Below are 17970 nucleotides of genomic sequence, written 5' to 3'. Positions count from 1 at the left end.
AAATAAATGTGATGTGATGGGCTCGCTTCGACACGGCGCATGACACGTGGTTACATGCGACCGCGCTCAAATTGAACGCACCTAGTCCATTAGAGTCCGTGACCCCGCGACCTCTGCCGTGATTATGTGCCATGATGGATGCGCTCAGGTGGGCCTATTTAATCACACTCGGCAGCGTCCTGACGGAGGATTTAGTGCGCGGGACTGGCAACGCGGCAGTGACATATGCGCCGGTAAGGCTAACGCGCGTAGCATGTGTTCTGCCGATGCACGCGTTTTTTTTTTCTTTTTTTACGCGCTTCTTGAGGTTCGGCTCAGAAAAAACGCTAGAAATGGTGGAGGGAGAGAGGTGAAGTGCAAGAGACGATGCATGAATCACTCCAGGACAAGGGCATGGGGGTTAGAGGTCATATTTGAGGGTTGACTGTACAGTGTCACGAGAGGGACAAAAATTGGACATATCTTTTTAGCAGAAATAAGCTCAAATGTGGCGTTAGTTGATGTTTAAGTACAACAGAATTCTGAAAAACAAATCACTTGCTGGGGTTCAGGTGACATCACATTATAATACGACTAAAATAAATGTCGTTAAGATGCAGATAACATTGTACTTTGTCAGGAAATATCCAAAAGGTGAAGTTATATTAAGAACTAGACCCTAAAACTTGCTGTATTACAACATAATACATTTATCAGTATTCATTTTAAATGGTAAATGGTCACATTTTTATTTAGCCCTGCTCCTCTCTCACTCTTTTCTTTAGTCCTCCAGGTACTGCCCAGTTTAGCAGCTCTATTTGCGATTGTGGGTGGAGTTTAGGTGTTTAGGTTCATTTTAACACATGGAACTTCAGCTGTCCCAAAGTTCTGCACATAAAAGTCAGCAAAAAACAAATACACAGATACATAGGCAAAGAACATTAAACACTAAGATATCCTGTGTAACGACTATTCACTGCCAGGGAGAAGAGGTGGGTTTCAGTCTAGTCTTAAACTGTGACTGAGAGGTTGTGACAGGCAGAGGGAGGCTGTCTCAGAGTCTGGGAGCTGTCACCTCTGGTCTTGAGTCTGGCTTTGGGCACAGCCAGCAGCAGGAACTGGTCAGGGGCTTCCTAAATGTCCTCAGTGAAAAATTCCAAAACGCTGGCTCAATCTGTTATTTGGATTTCAGTTCTAATATATGATTGTTTTTGGGGTTTTTTTTGTAATTTTTTCTGATCAAATTTGAGTTTCTCTAGTTCTACCTGTCCCTCCGCTTGTCCATGTGCTCCTGCTGCACCTGTGTTAAATATGGCTTTTCAGTGGAAAGGTCAGCGGCTCATGCGGGAGGTCTGGTCAGCATGCTTCACAAATCATTTCACCTCTCTGCTCTCACACTGCTCTGATAGAAGACGATCTCCAAAGTTCACAAGTGCAGGACCATTTTAACTGTAGTCATGCCAGAGGTGGGGACTTGCAATTTGTGACTTGGACTTGAGTCAGACTGGAGTCACTATTTTGAGGATTTAAGACTTGAGTTGATCAAATTGACTCTAATTTGGGACTCGACTTGGACCTGAAGGCCACTGACTGGGGACTTGAGCGATGTGACTTGACGCTTCTTCACAAAAAAACAAACAAAAAAACAGTTGATATGTCTGGAAAACCTGGAACATGTCCCTCCCCACATCTTTATTTGTGACTCCTCCTCCTCTCTCCAGCTCACTGTACCCTCTGTCCGACTTGTGACCATGGGGAACAGGGGTTTCAGCCGCCATGCCCCCCCACCTCTGGAACTCTCTCCCTCCTGATCTCCGCACCTTAGACTCTCTTCCACTCTTCAAATCCAGACTCAAAACTCACCTGTTCAGACTGTCCTACCTCTTGTAACCGATCACACATCATTTATCAATCCGTTTTTTGTCATGTTTTATTGTATTTGTATGTTTTTATCTAATTTTTATCTTGTTCAGTGTCCTTTGAGTGTTTTGAAAGGCGCGTATCAATAAAATGCATTATTATTATTATTAGGAATGTAACAACAACAACTGAATTACTGTGATACTGTATCGTCAAATGTCTGTGGATATATTGGGGGTTAGGGCTGTCACATTAAATTGGGTTACAGCTCCCTTTCTGAAATGTATTGTTTAGATGAAGCTAAACAGTTAAAACAGAGGGAACTACGTAATTCTTTGGATTATGACGGTAATGATTCACACTAAGGTCTTGTCAAAGCACTTAAAAAGGAAAAAGTACCATATCTATAATTCTGTTAGTCACTCCAAAATATCTTAATAAATATTGTACAATGAGATTTTTGTATTATTACATCACTATTTGTTACCATGACCTTTTTAGGTTGAACAATTTAGTGTAAAAAGCAAATACATTGCAAAAAGACAAGCTGTATGTTACTTTGGTTCAAATGACTTGAAGCTCAAAGCAGCAGACTTGACTTGGACTTGTGGGCCACAGACTCGAGACTCCATTTGGACTTGCCTAACTGTGACTCAGGACTTCACCCTGACTTAAGGTCAAAGATTTGAGACTTGCAAAATAACAGCATGGTCCCACTCATACAAAGTGAAAGCAGACATATAGAGATGGTCACTGGGAGTAAGATTTTTCACTGACTGAAATGTAGAGGAAGCATCTTTTATTATTAGTTATAAATTCTTCAGACAGTGGATATTATTGTGTCGGGAAATATTGATTGAATTAGTTTCAACTGTTTCAATTTCTCTGATCTTTATATCTGTCTTTGAAGCTGCACTGCACATTTTTTTCAGCACTTGTTTGTCTCCTTGGAGGTGATATTAAACTTTATTTAACCAGGAAAACACCCGTTGAGATTGTAATGTGTTTTTAAAGTGCAAGAGTCATTTACAGATTTAAAGAGCCCTTATCACACGATTTTCTCATCTATGTTGTGTAGATTTATGTATAATGTTGTTTCCTCATCACAAACAGACCTGGAGTTGTGTTTTGGTTCATTCACACATGATTAACACACAAATCCTGCATATTTAGGCTGAGTTATTTTCTCAAAAGGAAAACACTCTGTTCCACCTTGTGACGTCATGTGGTAATACAGGAAGTGCTCCACTGTGTTTTTAAATTATCATTTGTCATTTGGATAGCTGAATTGTTAACTCAAAAACACACTTCATGACATCACAAGGTGGAACAGAGCATTTTGAGCTTTGGAGATGTGGACAGACTAATAATAAGGTGCGAATGAAACAAAACACACTTTGAGTATATTTTTGAGGAGGCAACAACATTATAACCTGGCTAAAACCTCACAAGAATCAGTTTTGCGTAATATAGGACCTTTAAATGTGACAAAAATATACCATAAAAGGCTTGTTGTTTGATTTTAAAGCAAAGCATTTCCTTAATACAATCAACTTCTCCACAATTTCACAAAAACTGTATTAATACCCGTGGTTGTAATGTCTGAGGTTTGGATATTACTACATTCTTTGACAGAAACAGCAGCTCTCAAATGGAACCTCGGACTCTGCGTTTTTTCTCCTCTCTCTGAAATGTCACCATAGCAATTTTTTCTTTTTTTTTCCTACTTTTTTTTTTTATATAACACAAGTATGAGAACGCTGCAGCACCTCCAGGAATAGTCATGGGGTTGTGGAAATGAGCCCCACACCACAGAGCACAAGCAATCAGGACTGGAGGTTTAGGTCAGCGCACCGCCAACAGAGAGAGGAGAGAGGGAGGGAGAGGAGGAGGAGGGCGGAGGGGTAGAAAGTGAAAAAGATGAGAGGGGAGAGAGGGAAGGAGAAGAAAGGGGAGGAATTGGGCAGACTGGAAGGTGGAGAGGGAGAAAAGAGAATGGAGAGAATAGAAGAGAAGAAGGGCCTGGAGCCAAAGAAAAAGAGAGAGGGAGGAAGGAGAAAGAGGGATAGAAACAATGGGTCTAGGAAGAGGAGGAAGTGGAGAGTGTGATAGAGGAGGGGAGAATGGAGGGAACAGGGGAGAAGAAAGGACTGGAGAGAAAAGGAGGAGGAGTGGTGATGGAAAGGATGAGTTTGTGTTCGTGGGGAGAAAGGGGGAAGAGTGGAGGTGGAGAGAGGGGGGGTGTAAGAGGGGACCAGGGCGAAGAAAGAGGGATAGAAACAATGGGAGTAAGAAGAGGAAGAGGTGGAGAGTATGATAGAGGGAGGAGAGAAGGACAGAAGGAGGGAAAAAAGAGAGAAGGAGGAGGAATGGTGATTGAAAGGATGAGTTTGTGTTGGGGAGGAGTGTAAGAGTGGAGCAGGGAGGAGAAAGAGTGAAAGGGAAAAGGTAGAAACCACGGGACTTGAAATAGGAGGAGAGGGAGAGAAGAAGGGAGAATGGAGAGAAAAGGAGTGAGGAAGGGCTGGAGCGAAAGAGAGCGAGAGAAGGAGGAGGAGTGGTGATGGAAAGAATGAGTTTGTGTTAGGGGGGGGAGTGGAGGTGGAGAGTGGAAGAGAGGACCAGGCAAGAGAAAGAGGGATAGAAACAATGGGACTAAGAAGAGGAAGAAGTGGAGAGTATGATAGAGGGAGGAGAGAAGGACAGAAGCAGGGAAAAAAGAGAGAAGGAGGAGGGATGGTGATTGAAAGGATGAGTTTGTGTTGGGGGGAGTGTAAGAGCGGACCAGGAAGGAGAAAGAGTGAAAGGGGAGAGGTAGAAACAATGAGACTCGGAAGGAGAGGTGAGGGAGAGATAGAGAAAAGATGGGAGAATGGAGAGAATAGAAGAGAAGGGACTGGAGCAAAAGAGAGTGAAGGAGGACAAGTAGTGATGGAAAGGATGAGTTTGTGTTGGGGGGTGGAGGCGGAGAGTGTAAGAGAGGGAGCGGAGCCCCTCCTTGAGCATGTGTGAAATGAGGAAGAAAAAAGGTAAGGGAGAAGAAAAAAGGAGAGGGAGAGGATGGGAGGAGAGAGGTAAGGGCAGAGAAGCGGGGGTTTAGGAGAAAAGAAGAAGAAGAACATGCAGAAAAGAGGAAGAAAGGGAATGGCAGAGAGTGGAGGGGAAAGGAGGAAAGTGTGCTAGAAGGGGAAAGAGGGGAGAGAGAAAGAAGGAGAGTAAATGTCTTTCAGGAGGGGAGAGAGAGGGGAGAGGAGATGATGGGAGGAGAGAGGGAAGCCTTGAGATTGTGAAGGGAGAGAAGAGGGGACTGAAGAGAGAGAAAGAAAGGAAATGGAGAAAAGTGGGAGAGAGAGAAGGAGGGGCAGAGAGTATGAGAGGAGGGGGAGGGAGATGAGACATTGGATTAGGAGAGGGGAGGAATGAGAGGGGGATAGGGGAAGGGGGAGAATGGAGAGAAGAGGGGACTGGGGAGAGAGAAAGATCTGCAGAGAAACAAGGGAAGAGGTAGGGCAGCAGTGTACGAGAGGAGAGGGAGAAACTATAGATAGAAAGAAATATGGAGAGGAGGAGAGATTAAAGAAGAGAGGGAGAGATGTGTGGATAAAGATAGTGGAGAAGAGAAGGAGTGCAGGAAGACAGAGGAGGGGAGGGGGAGAGGTGGTGACAGAGGAGGGGAGAGAGTGATCTTTGAAGAGAAAACAGGAAAATAAAAAGGTAAAATAAGACTTGCACTTTTGCCCTGAGAGCTTTTAGAAGAGATTTTCACTTATCTTATCTCGAGTCTACAGAACAATGACATTTTTGTAGCAAACACAGCTGCAGGATTCAGGGTTCATATGGCACAAACATGTCTTGAGTTATGTGAGCATCCCTTGAAACACCTTAGTCCCTCCTTTAGTCCCTCCTAGAAAAATGTCTGGAGCCTCCTCTGCAAAGGTCTTAAATGGTGAGGACTGAGGGAATTTCTATTGACCTTATTCCGCCCACTTTTTCCTCTAAATGTCCTGACACAGACTCAAACTATGCGAGCTTCTGTGGAGCTACTTCAAACCATTTAATTTGCATGAATCATTTGTTATTTACTGTGACAATAGACACATTAGGCTCATATGCAGACATTTCTGTGCCAAACTTTAGCTGTTCTGAGTTGTTTTTAATTAGTTGTCCATATACTCTTTGTGGTTCAGCACAAATTCACAGCACCACCTCACTCACACTGCACCCGGGCCACCTGTGTGGGACCCGTTTAGTGGCTGTGTGACACCAGAGGCTCTGCTGTGTTGTTGCTGTCACCGGCTTTGAAGCCGCACACGTGAGACCGCGTGTTCACATGATAACTATTTACTTATTAAGGGAAAAGGCTTTTGGTCGGCTCCGGCGTCCAGTGGATTTGATCTGGAGCTTCACGGCACCTCCACTGGCTCCACCGCACTGTACAGTGTACTGTCTGAGCTCCTCTCAGATTTTGTACTATACGAAATACGTGCGGCCACCGGACCGAAGCTGCACCGCGTGCCGTCTGAGCCTGGGGTTAAACAACCTTTAATAGTAAACTCCACAGGTGTTGTGTTTGGCTGCTAAAATCTGATATAAAGTTGATTTGTGTAAAATGTTGAATGTTCATGTGCACCAAAAAGTCAACAATGCACTGATTCTCCAGGAGGCTTTAAAATGTCTCTGTAGTCCCTGTAGAACTTATCAGCCGTGAAGATCAGCAGCCCCATGCTAAATAATACAACTTAAATGACGATGGATAACCAGTCTTGAGCTCAGGCTAGAACTAAACATGATCGACCAATCAGCTGTGGTTATTTCTGAGACGTATGTGAAACAAAGGAGCTCATTGGTCACTCATCATTTTGAACAAAATCTTATTTCTTTCTCCTAATATTGACAGAATTTATTGCTTTGCTTATTTATTCTACAAAAATCAGTGATGCTTGTCAGTCCCCTGTGATTATGTTTTCCTTTTTTCACCTTGTAAGCTTCCATATTTTTTTCTTACAAACAGACCATGCATGTCCCTGATTGGCTAATCCACCTGTCAACTTGGGCAGATTCACCAGTGGACAAACTCACATCGTCTTAAAGTACTGGAGAAGTGGGTATTCTGGATCCCAGGCAAATACTGGGAGTGCGTGATTTACCACCTGAGCCACCTTTTACTGAATTGTTTCAACTAAACTTCAAGCAATTCAAGTCAGATTCTGTTTGTTTTTATATTTCTCTTCCTTCCTGTGTGACACAACAACTTCCTCCTCTGATGTTTTTACCTTCTGATTTTTAATGGCTGCAGACAATAATTTTTCTAGTTCCAAATCCCTCTAAAACCCCACTCGGAAAGTGCAGGTCTTTATAATTGCGAGCAGCGTGCAGTTGCAGATTGTTTTTACCGATTTGTCCGCTTCCTGTCGGGTCCCGTCGCCATGGAAACGTCTCACTTGTCAAAATGAGGCGCCTATTGATCAGGAGCAGTCATTACCAGCAGAAGTCCGCAGGCAGCCAGGTTCAGCCTTTTAATAATCAATTCTACTTTTAGCTGAGTTTTCGCCTGCCAACAACATCTTTTTTCATGAATTCTCTTTTTAAAATAAACAAAAATGGGAACAGAAGAAGAAGAAGAAACATTTTATGCTAGCTTTCAACAGAACAAAGTACACAGAGTCTTTAGTGCCAACAGGTTTGCAGAATATGTAAACATTTTTGGTGAAATTGTCAAAATGAGTAAAGAAGTTTTGACTTTGTGGGAACTAGTAGCTGGAGGAAACAATAGCTGAAGTGGTACACAGGTTGCCGGTTTGAAGCTCGAGCCTGTTCATACTATTAGTGTGTCCTTGGGCAAGACATTACTTCACATCAATTTTGTATGGGAGCAAATGATTGTACTTTACTGAACTATACATTACTTTATAACTTTTGTGAGCAGCCGTGGCTTAGTGGCTAGAGCATTCATTCTTTGGTATACTTTATTGTTCTCTGCATTTGACCCATCCCTCAATGCCACTGGGACAATCTGCAGTGAATACCACAGTGTAGCACCCGGGGACCCATCTTCAGATCTTGAGCTTCTTGTTGTGAGACGTAGGTTCTAGCCAAGATGACCTTAATGCCATACTGTGCAGGGGCGGTCCACACTATAAGCAGACTAAGCAGCTACTTAGGGCCCCAAAGCCACCAGAGGGCCCCCAAGAGCCCATACATTTACATTGAAAATAATATATCAAGTTTTATTGGGTGCAGAGCTTGTGTGTTTACAGCAGCCTAAATATCCCTCTAAAACTACATTTACATTTGTTTTATATCTATAGTAGCAAAATATCTACTGCTGTCTCCATTTGTTTTTGAGCCGGGCAGAGGTGAGGGCAGCTATGTGTTTACACCGGTGCAAGGACACTTTATAATGTAAATGTAAGCCCACTGTCGCCAACTGGAACACATTAAAATCCACCAGAAACAAAGAAAAAAATGCCTAGAGTCTTGACCCCCCTTATATGTTTATGTACTGTTCTTGTGACTGTAGTAATTGTGACATTCTGGATGTTTACAGTCTGATGTTGGTCATATAAACACAAATACAACTGGTCAAGGTGATGAGAGCAGAGTCATAATGTTGTCAAATGTGAATGCGTCTGTGTACGAGTGAATGCAAGACAACAAATGGAAATTACTCCATTGCTATAATCCAGTCCATCTTCCAATGAGACATTTAGCATATGGTTCCCTTTGCTGACAGTTTAGGGAGCGCCATAAACAAAAAGAAAATAAATTAAATAAGCTCTTATCCCTCATGTGTTCCTTGTGAACACAGTTTGACTGCACGGAGAATCCAGTGATGATTTATGGGCTTAAAAATAGATGAGTAGATGTCTGAAGTTTTAGCTGTGACGTAACAATCAGGGCAAAATGCAAACAAAGCATTTTTGAGTGCTCAGAGAAGACATGGATTAATGACACAAGCGTGAATTGAGAAAAATACAACTACAGGTACAGTACAGGTCATTTTCCATATATCCATTATGCATAGGCAGTTGGGCATGTTTCACTCCTTCACCTCGTCGATGAATATTTACTGTACAAAATTGCTGTCCTCTCCTCCAAACGTCTGTAAGCGTTTTGTGAATCACTGGCCGATGCACACCAACTGTATTTCCTCCACGTTGTCATCAGCGCCTGAGTTACTGTGGGACTCTGCGTTCCTTTGTGATTGAATGAGCTTTTTACAGCACCTGTTACAATGATTTTAGCCTGCGTATGAATTTTTATATGACATGCAAAGTGCTCCGGGTGCTCCCAGCATTTATGGCTCAAATATTTTTCACTGACTTTGCAAAGTGCGGGAGGCCAGGGTTGGAGTGGAGGTACAGGTGCATGTGTAAGTGTGTCCACGCTTTGATTATTAACAGTAAGAAGCTTGGGCTTAATTTATGGAGGGTAAACAAGACAACACAGTGCGGGCGGTTTTACGTGCAGAGGGAGTAGAGCTGATAAAACCTAAGGAGGAGGTTATTTGTTGTTCTTTTATTGCTGCATCTTAAAAGGAAAAGCTTAAGGCTCTGGTGAAAAAAAAAAAAAAAAAAAGTAATAATAAATTAAATAATAATAAATAAAATATAAAGCAGCCAGCTTTTATGTCCAATCTTTTTTCATGTGGAGAAAGTTGGAGAGTCTTTAAAGGTGGTTGTACTTGTTGGTTCTGTACAAGGACTCAAGAAAGTTAAGAGTGAAAAAATAAGAATAATAAAAATCTATTTAAAAAAAAGTAAAAGAAAAAGTAAATAAAAGACATAAATGAACATATACATAAATACATTTAAATATCTGAAAATAGAAAATGTAACAAATAAACATGATTTGAGGATAATTATCAGCATTTAAAAAATAATAATTAATCTTAAAATATATGCTATTAACATTATACATCAGTATTGTGTAGCATGTCTTTGCGTGCTAACTTATATTTCTTAATAAAAAGGAAAGTTACTGTGTGAATGAATTGGGCTGAGTTTGACTGAGATCAGAAGATTGGGATTCGACTGCTGGAGCTGGTGTAGTAAGTAAGAAATGCAGCAAGAGGCAGGGATTATGTTGGGTACTGGCACCGTATATTGAAGTGAATAATACAACATAATATTTACAGAACAAAAATAGCAACCACAAAATAGTAATATAATAATGAAAACAATAATGAAACCCCCGAATATTTACACTCTGCAGATTTGATAGGTAAGTGCACTTTAAGTTCTAGTTGGTCGAGATGAGTTAGTAGCAACAAAAGGAAGAAAATGAAAAGAAGTACTCCATACGGGTGGCGTCCACTTATTACTGACCTTCCAATGTTTGAGAGTATGAGTTCTTTGCGTAGTATCCGTTTGTATTGTTCATTGGAATAGTGTCCATTGGCTTTGATCACAGTTACAAAGTCAGCAAAAGATTGAAAGAGTGGAGGGGCAGGCTGTGTCAGCCTCCTACCAGACCCGTAGGGTGAGATGATGAAGATGTAGGTTCCGGTCTTAGCTCGCCATCCTAATCAAGAACACCTGGCCTGCATTTGAATAAACAGGATTACTTAAGTGACTTGAATAAAATCAAATGTCTAAAGTAATTAACCTGAGCTAGGTTACATTGCTCAATTTCATTGTGCACACGAATTAATTTACCATTCAAAATACAATTGTAATTAAATAATCTCCAAACAAGGTGCAGTGTTAACCTTGCAGGTTTTCACATGAATACATTTAAAACCATTTAGCAATAATTGAGTCTTAAATTACTGGCATAACATTGAATAATCAATTGACAAGAAAGTGCTAAATGCTCCAAAAAGGCATTACATATGGTTTACAATAAGCACAAACAAGAAACCAGCGTTAGCCCGAGCATGCTAATGCTAAGCTAGTTAGCTTAGCGTCGGATGCTAACAGCGCGTTACATTCATTCAAAACTCACCAATTCCTCAGTTTAACATCGCATGATGGCGGCAACGGACTCCCCACGGACCGGAGGTTAGCTCTACAATATTAAAAGTGGACTACTTAGTTTGTTGAAGCTTACAAAACACAGAAAGAGCGAATGTTGTTAATTGTCTGAGACTAACCTTTTCACAGCTGCCTCGGTAGCTTCCCCCACAGCTCTGACTGGGAAGCTGCCGGCACAGATTGAAAAAGGTGCTCTGTGTGCTGTGATTGGCGGACGCGGGTCACGTAATTAGGGGTGCGGTTACGTAAGGCACGTATGAGACACGGAGGGCAGGAATAAATATATAAATGCAGCCTTTATATAAACAAGATTTAACGGCAGGTCAAAGCAGGAGTTTAATAAAACTTTTTTAATAAGACAGAATTTCAACCTGGGTTACAATTGCATTATTTTCTTTCTTTTATTATAAAATATTATTATAAAATCCATGCTTATCCTAAATTTCCCCATTTATAAATTTATTGAGCTTGTCATTTTGGGTTGCCAGATCATATTCCTAAAACTTAATTTAAACATACTCTTTTGCTTTGGTATCTCATGTTTTAGACCGTAAAATTATGTTTTTGTAAAGAACCAGACATTATCTTCCAGCATTGGTGCTCCCCGTACTAGAATCCAGTGTAGGGCTCCATCTACTGAAAACAGAGGGAATTACCATGGAGAAAAAACCCCAAATGATCTAATTAAGGAACATGCCCCGTTATGTTAGCATAAGTACAATGAATCCGCTTTTACTGCAGAAAGCCTTTGAACGACTCTGAAGATGAGCAGCTGTGCAGGGTCTCTACCTGTGACGAAACAATCCTGGGAAAGTAGATTCCATTCATACATTTCTCTATAACTGAAGACTTTTTAATGTAATTGGTAGTTACTTTAGGTGACATTAATTTATTGCCAGAGCATGTGTGGTTTCATAATGATGGATTTCTGCACTAAACTTTCATTTATTAAAGAGAATTGAGGAGTTTTAGTGAAGGAAACTCTCCTGAATAATGTAAGCAGTGAATATAAAGCTCTCATGTACCAATAACCAGTCTCATTTCTGATGCATTCATTTAGCACTGGTGTAATAATCACAGCGGCGTACCAGCCATGCTTTTCTGTTTTGTATTTGTAATTTTCTTTTATTCTCAGCTGTAATATTGAGCCATACAGTTGGACAATAGTCAAGGTTTGATAATATTAGGGCTTGTGCGATTAATGTGATTGTTTTACATAGTATGAAATATGCATATTTATTTATCATTGTTTTTTTTTCTCCCCATTTTGGCATACATATTATTTATATGCTTTGACCATGATCATTTATTATACAAAAATATACCGAAAAACTTTGTCTCATTGATTTCAATACTTGGTGTGCCTTGAATTTTACAGTGTAATAATGGAGTCTCATTGATGGAACAATTTGAACCAAATACCCTGCAAGACGTTTTTGTTACATTTAACGCCAGTTTGTTTGCATGTATCCATTCAACAGCAGCATTTATCTCTGTCTCTATGAACGTGTTTAACAAAGCTTAAACCTCAAAACATGTAATGACACATTTTAGCACATTTCTGTTCCATTGTGAAAATATCTTCTTTTAAGTCCCAGTTTTCTGCACAGGCCTTTTAGACTAGTTTATCTATCATTTTTATGCTACATAAAAAAAACGAAATTGCGTTTCATGCAGCCTCCACAATTCAGTGCAATGGTAGATGTAGTAAAGGTAATATAGAGTCCAATCAGACTCTCTGATTTAACAGCCTAACTGCTGTGAGCAGGAAGCTGTTGAGCGTTCGAGTCGTCCTATAGACCAACTTTGACCATGGACATGACGTTACACTCAAAAAACTGTACAGCAAACGTCGGCCGTGTTGTGTTTTTTATTCTGCTCTCTGCTCCTTTAATGTTAATTTTATGATGATTAATGTGATTATTTATGTTTGATTTGTTACAATGTGATGTCTTTCTTATTCTGTGAAGCACTTTGAATTACTTTGTGTATGAATTTCGCGATACAAATAAACTTGCCTTGTCTTGCCTTGCTTCTGTAGCATCTCAGAGATCCATAGTTAGCTCCTTAGCTAGTATCTTACACGCCCCATAAGTAGCTCCTTAGCTAGCTTCTTGCCTGGTCCATAGCTTTATGCACAATCAGCTCATGAACACCCAATTTCACAGAATCCAACAGTCCCTGAGGTCTGTCCTGCACATGCTGTATATCTTAGGGTGTTAAAATCCTATGATACGACGTCAAAAACTCAGCTTAAAAACCAAAAACTTTTCAAAAACTGCACAGGATGCCAGCAGATAGCCACAAGAGCAGCAAACCCCAGTAACCCAGTAAAAATAGATCAAATGCACAAATTTTCCTCTCCTAGAAGAACCCTGAATGTAGTCATCTTCCATTTTCAAATCTGTAAGACCTTTTGCGTTTTAACAAGCCGCTCCTCTCTACCTCTGCACTGCAAAGCTTTCAGACAGATCCTAATTGTGCTCCTTGAACTGATCTGAGGAGAGAAATCTCAATTACAGCTTTTTTTTATTTTTATTCCTGGCTTTATCCCAAAACGCGGCCGCTTTGAAATCCCCGTTATTACAGCTGCAGCCCTTTTCAGTGCTTAAGAGTAAAATGAATGATCTGAAGCTAAGGCAGAGGAGAAGAAAGGGGGGAGAGAGGTAAATGAGATGAAAGCCTGCTTCTATTTTCAAGGCTTTCCTTTGGCCTGGCGTGTCATCTGGTTTAAAGCTGGATCTGGTCTTTGTTCCAACGCTCTTGCCTCCTCCAAACCCACTCCTCATCAGCCTGTTGCATAATTACAGTGTTTTCCACCATCAAGGAAATTCAAAGGCACTAGATTAAGACAAAAGGACAAATTAGATGGAAATGGATTGTGAAAGGTCCATGTTGCAAAGAAGAATGGTAACAGAATTTAAAGCCACATTATGTAACTAGGACCGTTGCCATGGCAGTAACATCTAACAATTTAAAAAACGGAACTTGTTCATTTGAAATTACAGTGGTCCAAAGTTATTCCTCACTTGCCTTATGCACTCCAAACATCCTAATCCCCAAGATGAGTTTACAAGTGATGGTAACTTCTGATATATTTTAAAATAAAAAGGTTTTATAATTAGATGGAGACAGAACAGTTTAATTTAAAAGAACATGGGAAAACAATTGGTTACAGGCCCTTTAAATCTTAATGGTGAAAAGTCTGCAACATATTACATAAAACAAGAAAATCAAATCTGTTCATTGTTTTGCCTGAAATGTTTCACTGCATGACATTAGATTTATTCATCTCCATGGAAACAAGCATGTGATACAGCTAAGACAAGTTACAGGTGAAGTCACAGGGCAGATCTGTGGAAAGGCGACTCCACTCATTGTTAGAATGTATGTTTTTTAAGGTATTTTGTTTAGCAGTAAAAACACCTGTAATTGAGTAAATGTGAGCTAGATATGTATAAAGCCATACTGTGGAGCTTTCCAGAGAATCCTGTAACATCCATAGAGACAAGGAGGCAGTTTGTTGTTGACTTGTTGAATTTTATTGAAAAAGTTTTCTCAAATTCATGGTTTATTGCATTTAGAGGCAAAAGTGAGAATAAACTTGATAACATCGTAGAGACAAGTACCATATTTTCTGGACTATACGTTGCTCCAGAGTATAAGTGCATGATAATGAAAAAAAAACAAAACAAAAGTCGCACTGGACTATAAGTCGCATTTTATGTTTAAAGGCAAATTATAGTAATAACAATAAAATAGAGAGCAACAGGCTGAATAGCAGTACAACACGCTAACATAACACATAGACAACAAACTGAATGTGTCTGGCATGTTTACGTAAGATATTAAGAGTTAATCATATATGCTACGCTAACGTAACATATGTGGCTTGTCCACAAACACGAGAGACATGAGAGTTCTTTTCACTGATGTTTACTTTGGTCTTACTTCTTCATCACAGTTCACACCGTAGAACTAGCAAACACATAAAATATAACATACACAAAACTGCATATGAACGCATGGAAAATATACATACCACTTTGGCTTGTGAGTAAGCAAACCGGTGAAACGAAACTATTTTACTTTTCAATTGTTTCTTAAATAGTGTTCTGTCGGGTAAGACTTCACATTATCATAAAAGACTGAACCGGAAAACAGGAAGTAGTTTTTGTGGCCTTTAACTACAATATTGTTCCAAATGAAAAAAAAAATCACCTTATAAATGAAGGGAAAATAAATAAGGGGAGTCAAGTAAATTTTCTTATAGGTATTACAAACAAAACAGCACCATCTAGTGGTCAAACAAGTGAACTGTAACATGTATAATCAGCCGTTACATAACACGTATTTATTCAGCTACATGATGCATGGACAACAAACTGAATACGTGTCTGGTACGTTAACGTAAGATATTAACAGTTAATCAGTAAAATACGGTAGGTGAAACCCCTCCGCCAGAAAAGTTACACCCATCTTTACCCAAACCTGCTATATAGAGTTTGTGATTAATGCCAAAAAAGTTATTGGCCAGATCTGTAAAACTTCCATAGAGATGCATTAACAAGTTTAGCATTTAGCATCTTAAATATCTCCATTGGTTTAACATCAGGCTAAATGAAAATTCCTTGATATATGACAACAATATCCCGAGCTCTATAGCAGTTTTTATTTATTTTTATTTTATGAGTACCGCCCTCCCTTTTTTACTTCCGTCTCTGCGTTTAAATAATAAATAAAGTAATTTTGTTGTGTGTAAATGTACCATAACTGAGGCTGCGTGGTGCTCCTGAAAGCCTGTAACCAAAAGCAAGCATAACAATAGAATCTTCCATAGCACATTGTTGGCTATTCTGGGCCACTTTCTCTCAGTTTGATCAATAAATAAAGAGCCTTATGAGTGCTTGTGTATGTGACAAAAGCATTAGCTCTGACGGAGAACTGTGCGGCCTCACGGGGGAAGCCCACACACATCCATAAATGATATCCTTCCATTATTCAATTCACTTGCAAGGAGGAAAAAAAAAAAAAATCTTGGTATGTTAACGTAAGAATAGAGGCCATAATATACAGCAAACAGCAGAACTAGTTCAGAAACATACCTGGAGTTGTGTTTTTGTCAGAATTTGTTGGTTTTTTTTGTGTGTTCTGTGCCGTTTCCCCCCCTCCCTTATGTGTCCTTGCCTGGAGCTGGGTGGAGTTTCTGGCACCATCCACTATCTACTATCAAGCCTCAGCCTCTGGAGTACAAAGGGGTTGAGGATTGTTACAGAAGTGGACAGATCTTCTAGTCATCTTCCTGTATTTCTACAAGTCATCCTTCATGTAATCCCCTGGTTTATTCATCTGTGTATCCGCCGTGATCCTGCTCCTTGGAAACACTGAGCACCTCCGCCTCCGACCCAGCTCTCCACGACCGGTACGAACACCTCAGCCTCAGATCCAGCTCACCTCGACCGGTACGAACACCCCAGCCTCTGACCCTGCTACCCACGACCCGCTCGAAGGCTTCAGCACACAACACCGCTCTCAACTGTCTTCTCCGTCAACCTACATTTATATTTCCGTGTCTGTAAATAAACTTTGTTCAAACTTTTTACCCCGAGTCTGAATCTTTGGTCCCCTCAGCCTTTATGACAGTTTTGTTTCATTCTCACATGTTTAACACACAAACTCTGCATATTTAGGCTGGGTTCTTCTCTCAAACTGAAATTGTTTGTGACCTTGTGATGTCATGTGGTAATACAGGACGTGTTTTTAGACTCCATACAGCTTCACTAGAATCATTTGGATGATTTCAGCCCTGGAATTGCCAATCTCTACTGAGTCTGATGAGTCTTTAAGCGTGTTTCACAACTCCGAGAATACAGCAGAGTTTTGCCATCAGTAATGCTAACTTAAACTAGCATGCTAACACACACATCCTGATTATCGCATAGTAGAACACTTTATAATTAGATGCAGATAGTACGCAGCGGACTTATTTTGACCTCAAGAGCTGCGTATAGAAATGATCTATTCTGGGGCAAATTTTGCGCAAACACATGGGTAAAAACATGAGGTACAGGGCCTTTAAAGATGTACTATGGAACTTTGTGCATGGGTTTGCCTCTTGCTTGTCTCAGTGTGTTATTGCTTCGTCTGAAATGTTCCACAATATGACATTAAATGCATCTACCTCCATGGAGTCAAGCACGAAAAGATCTGTGGAGAGCCGAGACGATGACAAGTGTATTTAATGAATCCATAAAGAAACTGTTAAAGCATTTTTACTGTCCGCAAACCAGGAAGTAACGCTTGTGCCTTGTTTTTATGCTGGTTGTTTGCATCACTGTGACCACTCTGGCCTGTGAAAGCTCTGAAAAGTGCTCATAAACTCATTAAAGGGAATAATTAGGATGCTAGTGTGCTCAGAAAAGTGAGGAATAACACTGGACCACTGCAGACTAATTAAACTAGTTCTGTTTTTCATGTGTAAAGTCATAAAACCAGGTATAGCACCGTTAAGAGTGTTTTCTCTTCTCTTTCAGGTGGTTTGATACGCTCCGTTGCAGCAGTGGTAAGTACGAATCCAATTATTTCATTTGTTGTCGCAATGTTGGCCTTTTCTTGACCATAGAAAAAGAAGACTACACACAGTTTGGTCTATAACTTTGCTCTTTGGTTGGACACATTTTAAGGCATGGATGGAATAATTTTAGATCACTTGTTATTTCTTTAAAGATGCATTCTGCAACTTTTCTGGTAGAGGATTCGCCACCCGCTTGTGTCTGTGGGGATGATGTTGCTTTGCTTGGAATGATCCCCAGTATGGCATTAAACATATTCATTCTTCTTGTATTTATTCAATGTCAGGTGTTTTACTGCTCAAAGAAGCAAATTAACAGCTACTTTTTACGTTTAGTTCGGTAGAGATTGGCAATTCCAGGGCTGAAATGATCGAAATGGTTCTAGTGAAGGTGTATAGAGTTTAAAAACACAGTGGAGCACTTGTTTTCTGGTTGAGAGGAGAACATAGATAAGAAAATAGTGTAATATGGACCATTTAATGTTATACTAAGAGTGTAAGAGTCGTCATAGGGCGACAGTTGTCTGGAAGGATGTTTGTCAATTGCTTGGTTAAAGAATAAAAAATAAAATAAAATAAATAAAT

At 40.2% G+C, this 17970-nt stretch overlaps 1 protein-coding gene across 1 annotated transcript in view; it reads left to right on the top strand.

The window, feature by feature from the left end:
• Window positions 1–17970, top strand: part of LOC117369890 (inactive N-acetylated-alpha-linked acidic dipeptidase-like protein 2) — a 403810-nt gene that overhangs the window by 69156 nt on the left and 316684 nt on the right. The window contains exon 2 of the mRNA XM_055221431.1: window positions 17348–17376. The gene's annotated coding sequence lies outside the window, so the exon portion shown is untranslated. The remainder of the gene's footprint in view (window positions 1–17347; window positions 17377–17970) is intronic.

The sequence above is a fragment of the Periophthalmus magnuspinnatus genome, chromosome 4 (assembly GCF_009829125.3).
Source record: "Periophthalmus magnuspinnatus isolate fPerMag1 chromosome 4, fPerMag1.2.pri, whole genome shotgun sequence".
NCBI lineage: Eukaryota > Metazoa > Chordata > Actinopteri > Gobiiformes > Gobiidae > Periophthalmus > Periophthalmus magnuspinnatus.
This window is presented reverse-complemented; position numbering and strand designations above follow the sequence as displayed.